General features: G+C 45.6%; 1 non-coding gene across 1 annotated transcript; it reads right to left on the bottom strand.

Moving 5' to 3' along the window:
- Window positions 1–1,357: 1,357 nt before the first annotated feature.
- Trnan-guu (transfer RNA asparagine (anticodon GUU)) lies at window positions 1,358–1,430 on the bottom strand. Its single transcript has one exon. It is a non-coding gene; the product is annotated as a tRNA-Asn (tRNA).
- Window positions 1,431–9,135: the final 7,705 nt, after the last annotated feature.

A 9,135-nucleotide genomic window follows, 5' to 3' on the forward strand; every position in this document is an offset into this window, starting at 1 on the left:
ATTGCACGTTCACTTTTCCACCTACACTACAGAAATATGTGCAGGAGTGAATAGATATGTGCAAAAGAACTCTGAGCAAACCACTATTTGGGATCATAAGACCACGACACCAACACACTTAGAAACATTTTCAGAGAGGGTTCATGAGATAAACCTCGTATTGTTAGGTATTCTCTCCGGAGGGTACAGTTTTATCTAGAGTCTCTTAAAAAAAACAAACAAACAAACAAAGCAACCAAACAAAAAACCCCTACATGTATAAAAGAATTAGGAGACACAGGTTTAGAAGGAGAAACAAAATAACTTCATTGGAAAGAATAGAGAAATGGGGAAACAAAATCACTTCTCTGAGAACAAGTGAGAAAATATGCAGTTACAGAGTCCACATCTTACACTGGGGGAATATGGGAGAAAGGGACTCTTCCCCCTGGAGAGCTATGATAACTTGATTGGCTACTTTGGGCTCTGAGACACCTGATTTGGCCTTTGGCCTTTCCATGGCCTACTCATATGTTTTTGGATAACCACTTCTTCGTTGTCTTTATGAGGTTCAAATGCTTGCAATTTATGGCAGAGTTATCTTCAAGGCCAAGTTAGTAGATAGAATATGTGTGCACTTTAATGTATTAACATGGTGAGAATAATAAACTATGCATATACTTATATGTACATGGGTGTGTGATTGCTTAAGTGTTGGTATGTATTTTATGTACTGAGTGTGTCTTTATGATTGTGTCCCCTCTTCCCCACTCTGTTTCTCCTGTGCTTAACTGAAAATGAAGGGGGTTGTGTCTTGACATGCAGTGAGCCAGGCCAGCCTCAGGAGCTCTCCCTGTTTTCTTTCAGCTACTCTCTCTGTCTCTCTCTCTAGCTGGGGTTTAAAAGTCTTTATTGGCTAGAAACCTCACTGTGGCCCTTTAACTTTCCCTACCTGTCCTCTAACTTTCTCTATAATATTAGGGAAGAATTGCTTTTTCTCAAAACACGGAGTAGGTGTTTAGGATGATTTCGCAGGTGGCAATGTCATCCAGAGCGCGACCAGTGAGTCCAGATAGCTCCTGGGAATAAGGAAGCAGTGCTGGCCTCAGACCGCACATGGGAAAACTGAGTGTTTCAGGACTGCCCACAGGTGTCCACTTCTGTAAAGGGGAGAGAACAAGGACTTGAGGGGACCAAAAGGAAAGGAGAGTCTTAGGTCTCTTGTTTCTGGAAAGTCTAGGTTTCTGATTTCTCCAGCAGATCATCAGGCCATGTGGGGCTTTCCAGAAGGGAGGTGAGTTGAACCTGGGAGGGAGGCAACTTGGCTCCTCCTCAGTTGAGAGGGCAGAGGTACCTTCCTTGCAAAAGAACCTTGTATCATCCCTGGGTGGGCTCGAACCACCAACCTTTGATTAACAGCCAAATGCGCTAGCCCATTGCGCCACAGAGACATGATCTTACTGTTCTGTGGCACGCAGAGAGGCTGAAAACTCAGGCCTCCAACCCCGAACCCTCACCAGGAGTCCCCTGGGTCTGCCTTCTCTTCAGTGACTTCCAAAGCCTGGTGCGGCGGGAGAGAGCAGGGCTGTGACCAGCACCGCTGCAAACCGGCGCTCCTGGGACTGCGAGGTGGGAGGAGCAGCACGGTGGCTCCAGAGGAGCCGGCGCTGAGAGACCCGGCTGGGATTGGAGAGGCTCCTGAGGTTCGGGGCGCTGCTCGCACCCCGGGGAGCCAGCGCCCCTCTCCTCCCATCCCCTCCTCTCCCTCCCACCGACCGCCCCGCAGCAGCCTCCGCCCGCCGGGGCTCCCTGGTTGGACCCTGAGCACTTCCGGACTCCGGGTTCGCGGGGCGTGGCCTCGGGTCCACTCGCGAGGCGCTCAGTGGGACCCCGTGCAACGAATCCCATCGCCATCCCTGGGGTGAAGAGCCCCGAGCATGGAAATAGGACTCTTGCCGAAGGGAAGTTCTGCTTACACAGCCTCCGTGGGGTTGAGTTCTCAGCCTTGGGGGGCTGAGCAGCCCGAGGTGGGAGGAGGAGGAGGAAGTGGCACCTTGGACAGGGGACGAAGCTACCAGGGCCTCTGGACTCCAAAACCCTCACCCTGGAAGAACTGCTTTTGTGGCCACAGGGAAGGGATGATGAGTTTCAAAGTGTTACCTGTGCTTCGAATGTACCAGCATGAAACGCATTAAACTCATCCAAAAAATTGGATGAGCTGTTTCTCTACTGTGGCAACACCAGGATCTAGCCAGCAACAAATGGGAGGACCTTCCCAAGGATAAACAGTTCCACAATCAGAAAGAAGACTAGGCATCTGGGAACTGCTGTTTTATGCAATGTGCTTTTTCACCGATTTCATTCTGTTTTGCTTGCTTTGATTTTATTGTGTCTGATGTTATGGGCAGCAATTTTGAAGAGAGCTAGAGGCATTATGGTAGCCACTGATGATTTCCAATTATCCTGTTTTGCACTTCTGTATTGCTTTCATTGTTCTGTTCTGATTAGCTTCATTCTATTTTGTTTTGTTTGATGCTATTCTATTTAAAATACAAACAAAAGTAAAAGAAAATTCATCATCTGTTGCTTACTCAGTAACTTCTGCATTAGACTCAAATTTGGAATTTCTGTGGTGAAATGGGGTCTAAAGCAAAACTAAATAAACTTCAGAAATCCTGTAGCTCATTTCTCTTTAAATAGATACTATTCAGGTCAACATCCCTTAAACAAGGATAGATTGGGGCAGTGAATCTTTCCTGACATAGACAGGCTCATGGACCACCCGAGGCCGCCATGGTTACTCTATTTTTAACTTGGATTCACAGTGTCCAGGGTAGACCCCACCACCAGCACCACCACCACTGCAGGCTGCCTTGTGTTCACTGCTGCCCTCACTTCCAAGGAGGTTCCTCCCAGCAAGTCTTTCCCAGCTGCTGCCACTTGCTGTGGCTGCCTAGCCCAGCAGCTTATCTCTTTCCTGCTCCTTAATGTGTTATTCTGCTCCATAGTGAGATGGGGCCCAGCAGCCAGGCCAAGGTTCAGCATGTGAATCAGGGCTCCAGTGGCTCCTTGGGTTTTCAGGGACATGCCAGAAGAATAGAAGAAAGCAATAATGATTTTGCACACAAACATTCAAGATTGCAGACTCACAGCAGAAGAAACTCGGTCCTTCCACATTCATACTTGCTAAGTGGTTGTTATTGCCAAGAGAGTAAAGGCTCCCACATGAATAACACTTGCATGTGTAACTCTTCAGAAATCCCAGTCCACTTCCATTGGCTGCCCTGGACTGAGGCCCCTAAATGAACACAGCTGCCCAGAAAACACAATTTTGAAGGGTAGAGGTGCAAACTCTGAAAGATTACAGTGAGATACTCATCACCTGGGCCAGGAATGGAGCCTGGATCTAGGTAAGAGGCAAGAACTCTACATGGAGCCTACTCACTGCTCATAGCAGCAAAACTCTGCCAACAATGCGCAGAGAGACAATTGTTCCCAAACAGGCTTTTTGTGGTGTGGGCTGCAAACTGGTAAGGGTGTTCAAGGGAAGGACATTTGTCTTGTTTTGTGATTCTGCAGGTACAAAACTTAGGGTTTTGCACAAGCAAGCTAAGTATCTACCAGAACTACATGTCCAGACCCTAAATTGTGGCATTTATGAGAAACTGAGTAGACAAAGTTATAAATAGGAAAATATCTTATATGGTCACACCTGACTCAAAAAAAGACTTCCTTGAGACTGCATAACAGTGGGGTGTGATGGCACACTCTTGTAGTCCCAGCAACGTGGAGGCTGAGGCAAGAGGACTGCTGCAAGTTCAAGGCCAGCCTGAAAAACATCGTGTGACCCTGTCTCAAAAGGGAACAACTAAAACCTTGCATAATAAATCCATGTGGAAACACTTCAGCAACTTCTCCAGGGACTTTCTTTCTGATCTGAGATCATATACTGTCAACCTACAGGTGTAGCCTTAGTGACCCTGAGAAGGTAAACTGGTTTGTATGTAAATTAAGTAAAATATCAATCTGAGGAAGAAATCAGAAACAAACAGAATTAGATGAAAGAGAAGAGAAGAGAATCAGCATAGAGAAATAAGAAAGAAGCAAGTTTTACTTAGCCCTTGCAAAGGAAGGGCCTTTAAATTATTTTGTTTCTACAGAAAAGGGTCAGTCCTCCACTCGGTGTAATATTACACGCCAGCTGTTTATCTCATGGAAAGCATTTGAAGGGCACTTGACAGACAAATGTCAGCAATGTTTATTTGTTTGGGGGAAACCAATCCCCTACCTTAGTGTACTTTGATACATTAGATATCTAAGTAGTAGGCTATTGCCAAGAAATACTGTTTGGTGAAATGTTAGTAGTTTTTTTCAGTGTGTGGGGCAGTGATTTTTAAATGGAGAATTTCTGTGATTTTCCCTGTAGAGATGAAACTGAACAAACCAGGAGCACTACTGAAGATGCTGTTTCTGAGAGTCAGTTTGCTCTTGAAATTGAGGAGTTGCAACATGTAGTCTTGCTTTTCTTGATGAGAAACCATGACAATTTGAAAGACATGACAATTTGAAAGACAGGAGCTATGATACCGAATATTGATTCTCTTGCTGAGGAGCCAGGCTAAGTCCAGGATGAGTCATAAACACACTTGTGCTCTACAATGAATTCGGCCTTCATACTGACAATGCAAGCTTAGGCTCTGGTCACCCAGACCCAACACACAACAGTTCTGACCTACAGGATGGACTTCATGTACATACATCATGTACATACATCATGTACAGGCCTTTGTTCTCATACCTCATCCTGAGCCACAGTACAATTGTTCCTTTAGTCAGTCAGCTTGATGCTTCATGCCTCTGAGGGTCCTACATGCTCACATGGAGTACACAAGTGAGTTCGTTTCGTCATCCCACACCACCCTGTACCTCAGTACTCAATGAGAAGAGCACTTCAGTGTTGGAGACCACAAATTCACAGTGAGAGGTTTTGCCTATTTCTCTGTGGGATGAAAGGAAGCATTGGGATTATTGATAACACTCATCTGGGATTTCCTCTTTACTCTTATAAGCATAAGATCATCTTTGCCTTCTTCGGTCATCTGAGGATTATACTCAAGGACAAGATACTTCTAGGCATAAGATCATCTATGCCTTCTTGAGGATTAGACTCAGGTCAAGGTACTTCAAAAATAAGATTGTCTACACCCTCTGGAGTCCGAGTCTTTGGAAGAATTGTAATCCTTTGCTACCCCCACCTACGACTGTTTAGACCAAATATATATTGGCTGTTTTAGGGTGGAGGAAGTCACATCAAGGAACATTGACTTCCCAGTTATTGTTTGAATATGATACTTGTCTCTGCTTTTTATTTTTCTTGTGATATTTTCAGTACTGACAGGTGGGACTCTTGCCAGATTTTCTATATTGACAACTGGGACTCTTGGCTGTGTTCCAGATATTCAGCATGTTGCAGACCAGACTGCTGTGCTATGTAGTCAATCCACCGCTAACACCAGGGTGTCCCCTGCTATTACACTTAAAGCACATCAACATTCATCTTGTTTCTCTAACTTGCTGTCATCTTTGAACAAACATCCTTCCAACAGAACCATTTGTTTTCAGTGTAATTTAAAAATGTTGCTTATCAGTCAGGTATGGGTGGTGGATGGCTGTAATTCCATCACTAGGGAGGCTGAGGCAAGAGGATCACTGTGAGTTCAAAGCCAGCCTCAACTCCATAGTGAATTCAAGCCAACCTCAACTGCATAGTGGTCCCTGTCTCATTCTATCATTTCTTACCTCCATTCACACAAGCAGATTAAAAAACCAGCCTGCCTAAGCCAGTGTAGCCTACACCATTCACTCAGTGACCCTTCCACATCTTCAATCTAGGCATGACTGAAGTCTAAATCCATGTAGTCCCCATACCTAAACCAGCACTTTATTCAAAAATGACAAACATTCATTATCTGTACCCAGCTTACCTCTATGCTGGTCAATCTCACAGGTTTTGCCAGTAGTGCAAGCCAGGCACAGTGAACTTGTTACTATGACAGGAGTCAGGGAGGCAAACTGTCTCTGGTTTCATGCCACTGAGTTCCCAGCAAAACAACACTTTTAGTCAGCTCAGGCTGCAGAAAGAAAATGCACTAGACCAAGTGGTTTAACTTAGAAGGATTTCTTTTTCACTTCTTTAGGCTAGAAATTTCAAGATTAAAATGCCAGCAAATACAGGTCCTACCCTGGCCAGGTCTCTCTGAACTGCTTGCAAATAACCTAGTGGAAGAGGGAAAGAGAAGAGAAGAGGTATGGAGAGGCTTAGAGGGACGGGTAAAAGCAGAGGTGGGAAAAATAAATGGGACACTTTGTCCTCGCACTGTGGAGGTAGACAAAGAGCACCAGACTTTATTCTCAGGGGCACCAATCACATGATGAGCCCTCTGGACCTCACCTCTCCAAGGACCTACTCCAAATAACATGGTGTTGAGGGTTAACATTTCAATACAAAAGCACAAACTTTTGGAAAAGACACAGACATCCAGTACAGAGCACTAGCACTTGAGATTTAGGAGAATTAGACCACACATGTTTTGCAGTATTCTGGAAGCCACCTATGATAACAATCATTGCTTTCACTTTATGACTAAATACTGTCTGTGTGCGGTTTTGAAGCATGGACCTCTCATAGGAGAGGAATGTGAGCCAATGCTTTGACTGGGTTAGAGAGGACTTTAGGGAAATCTTGCACCTGGGAGCTCTCACTATTAGTTTTCGAGATCCTAAGTTCAATACTGCATTTTGGAGTACGATTTATACAAACAAGGAAGCACCAGTGATGCCTCAAGTGACAGCAAAGAGACTTAGGCTTTTGCATTGACTCAGACAGGAAGACCCTGCGTTCCTGCACTGTGGCTTTGGATCCCACTGCTCCTGCAAGGTTTTTCTCCAGAGCTCCATGCCCCTGGCTGACTTCCCATATCCAGAAACCACAACACCTGTAGTTTCTGCACTTTACAACTCAGAAGCTCAACTTTGCCCAGGAGTGGGGAGAGTGACCATCCCTCCTGCATACAGCAGACAGCAAGACATTGACCTCCAAGCTTTTGGTCCTGACCAAGGACAGGCATCCCAAGTCCACCAGGGAACCCCGGCACCAGCCCTCTCCTTGTCTCCCCAGCTTAGACAGCAGCAGAGCCTGTGCACTTTCCTGCAAGCCCTTTCCCTGATTGCCTCCCAGGCTCTGGACTGATGGGGCCCTCGGGTTCCTGCTGCTGGTGCTTGTTCTGTTAGAATGTACTTGTCCCAGTGACCTACCAGAGATCTCACATTTAGCCATCACAAGGGCAAAGACTGATACCTGAGGGCCTTTGGCTGTTTGAAATTATGGAACTTCCAAGTCAGGCTAAACCATGTTTCTCGGTCAGTCTTGAATTCACTTGCATCCAGGTTAGGAGGTTGACTGGAAACCTGGTTCAGTGCCACCATATGGTAGAGCAGAACACAGAGGTAGTCTGTACAGACCTTGGGAGTCACAGGATCTCCATGGGGTCTTGAGATTGTCTTTAATGTCAGAAGAATTTATTTTTCCCCAACTGACAGCACCTGAGGAGTGAACCATAATTTAAGGCAAATCTAAATTCCACTCTCAGCAGGTGTAGCCTTATTTTGCTCCCTCTCCCAGGGTTACTTGCTGACCTGTCCTCACTTCTGAGCCTTCTGCTCTGGCCAAAGGAAACCGCAGGATGCCTCAGGAAGGGCTATGGTGTCCCCTAGTGCCTATATCAGGGATGGCACACAGCGGTCCCCAAGGTCCCACCTGCTGTAGATATCCTGGTGGAGATAGGACTGGACAGAACTTCTCAGGTCAAAGAAAACCAAATCCAAAGTATACATGCCCAGCCAGTGCTCAAGATGCTGCAAGTAGAAGCCCCACAACCTGGGGACTGATCAAGGTTCATGAGGAACCTCTATTTCTATTGCTGTATCCTTGGGAGGAGGTGTCCTTTCTCAAGTATCAAGTAGGGGACATTTTCAGAATTCAACCATCAGTGCCTTCTGAGGCACTGTGCCCATGCCTTAAATGTAAGCTGCTCAGAGGCTGAGACAGGAGGATGGCAAGGCCAATCTTGGTAATTTGGGGAGATTCTGTCTTAGAAAATAAATTGATGAGTATACCTCACACATAGAGTGCTGGCCTGGCATGAACAAGGCACTCATATAGAGATTCCAAATTTAAATGTAATTTTTTCCAAATTTTAATGCAGTTAATGAAGGATTTTTTTAGCCTCAGAGAGTCTTTTTCTAAAAATACCTTCAATGGAACATTCAGCAATTTTTCATTTTTGTTTTTGTGTCTTTTTCATGCATACTTGCACTATTTAAAAACAAAAGAAGGCCCAGGATATATGGCTCAGTTGCTCTCTGCCTGCCTCTTAAGCATGAGCTTCTGAGCTTGATTCCCAAATCTTCCCCCTAACACCCCCCCCCAAAATTAGACTACATAACGACTCAGTTTCATGAAAGCATATTTGGGGCTGAGGATGTGGCTCAATGGATGAGCCCTTGCCTGACATGTAGCAGGCCCTGTGTGCAGTCCCCAGCAAGGGAAGCACGTTCAGGACAATGATGTCATCAGTGTGTAACTAATGTCAACACAAGTTGTTTTTCAGTCTCACATGTTACAATATGAACATATATAAAAGTTACTGGAATTCTAGTGAGTTCATCCCAATCTACCACTTTCAGTGCAACCCATGGTGAGAATAAAGACACCAAGGCATATTCATAGTTGGGGGGAGCCTAGGGGGTCCTAAGTGCAGCTAGGTTGATGCTTGTAAGGAACAAAGGTCTTGACCCAGAGCCCAAAGCCAGATTTTATTAATTCTCTCTGAGGGGAGTGGCTTGGAAATAAGGGCTCCCTAGTGGTGGGCAGTATGAGAGTGCTATGAGCTGGGCTAGGTAGGAGGCCTGAAATCACCTCTGTAGTATGCAGAGAGGAGGATATGCAGAAAGAGTCACCTACATAACGCAGTTCCAGGTAATATCTAATGTTTGGGGGTCCATAGCACAGCTCTGATGGGTAATCTTTTATTGCCTGGGAAGTCATAGCCTCTTACCTGGAGGCTGGAACCCAGCCAACAGCATGGAGCTTGGCTC

Source organism: Cavia porcellus, unplaced genomic scaffold, assembly GCF_034190915.1.
Source record: "Cavia porcellus strain 051 isolate PalLab524CR breed Dunkin Hartley unplaced genomic scaffold, mCavPor4.1 scaffold_1, whole genome shotgun sequence".
Classification (NCBI taxonomy): Eukaryota; Metazoa; Chordata; class Mammalia; order Rodentia; family Caviidae; genus Cavia; species Cavia porcellus.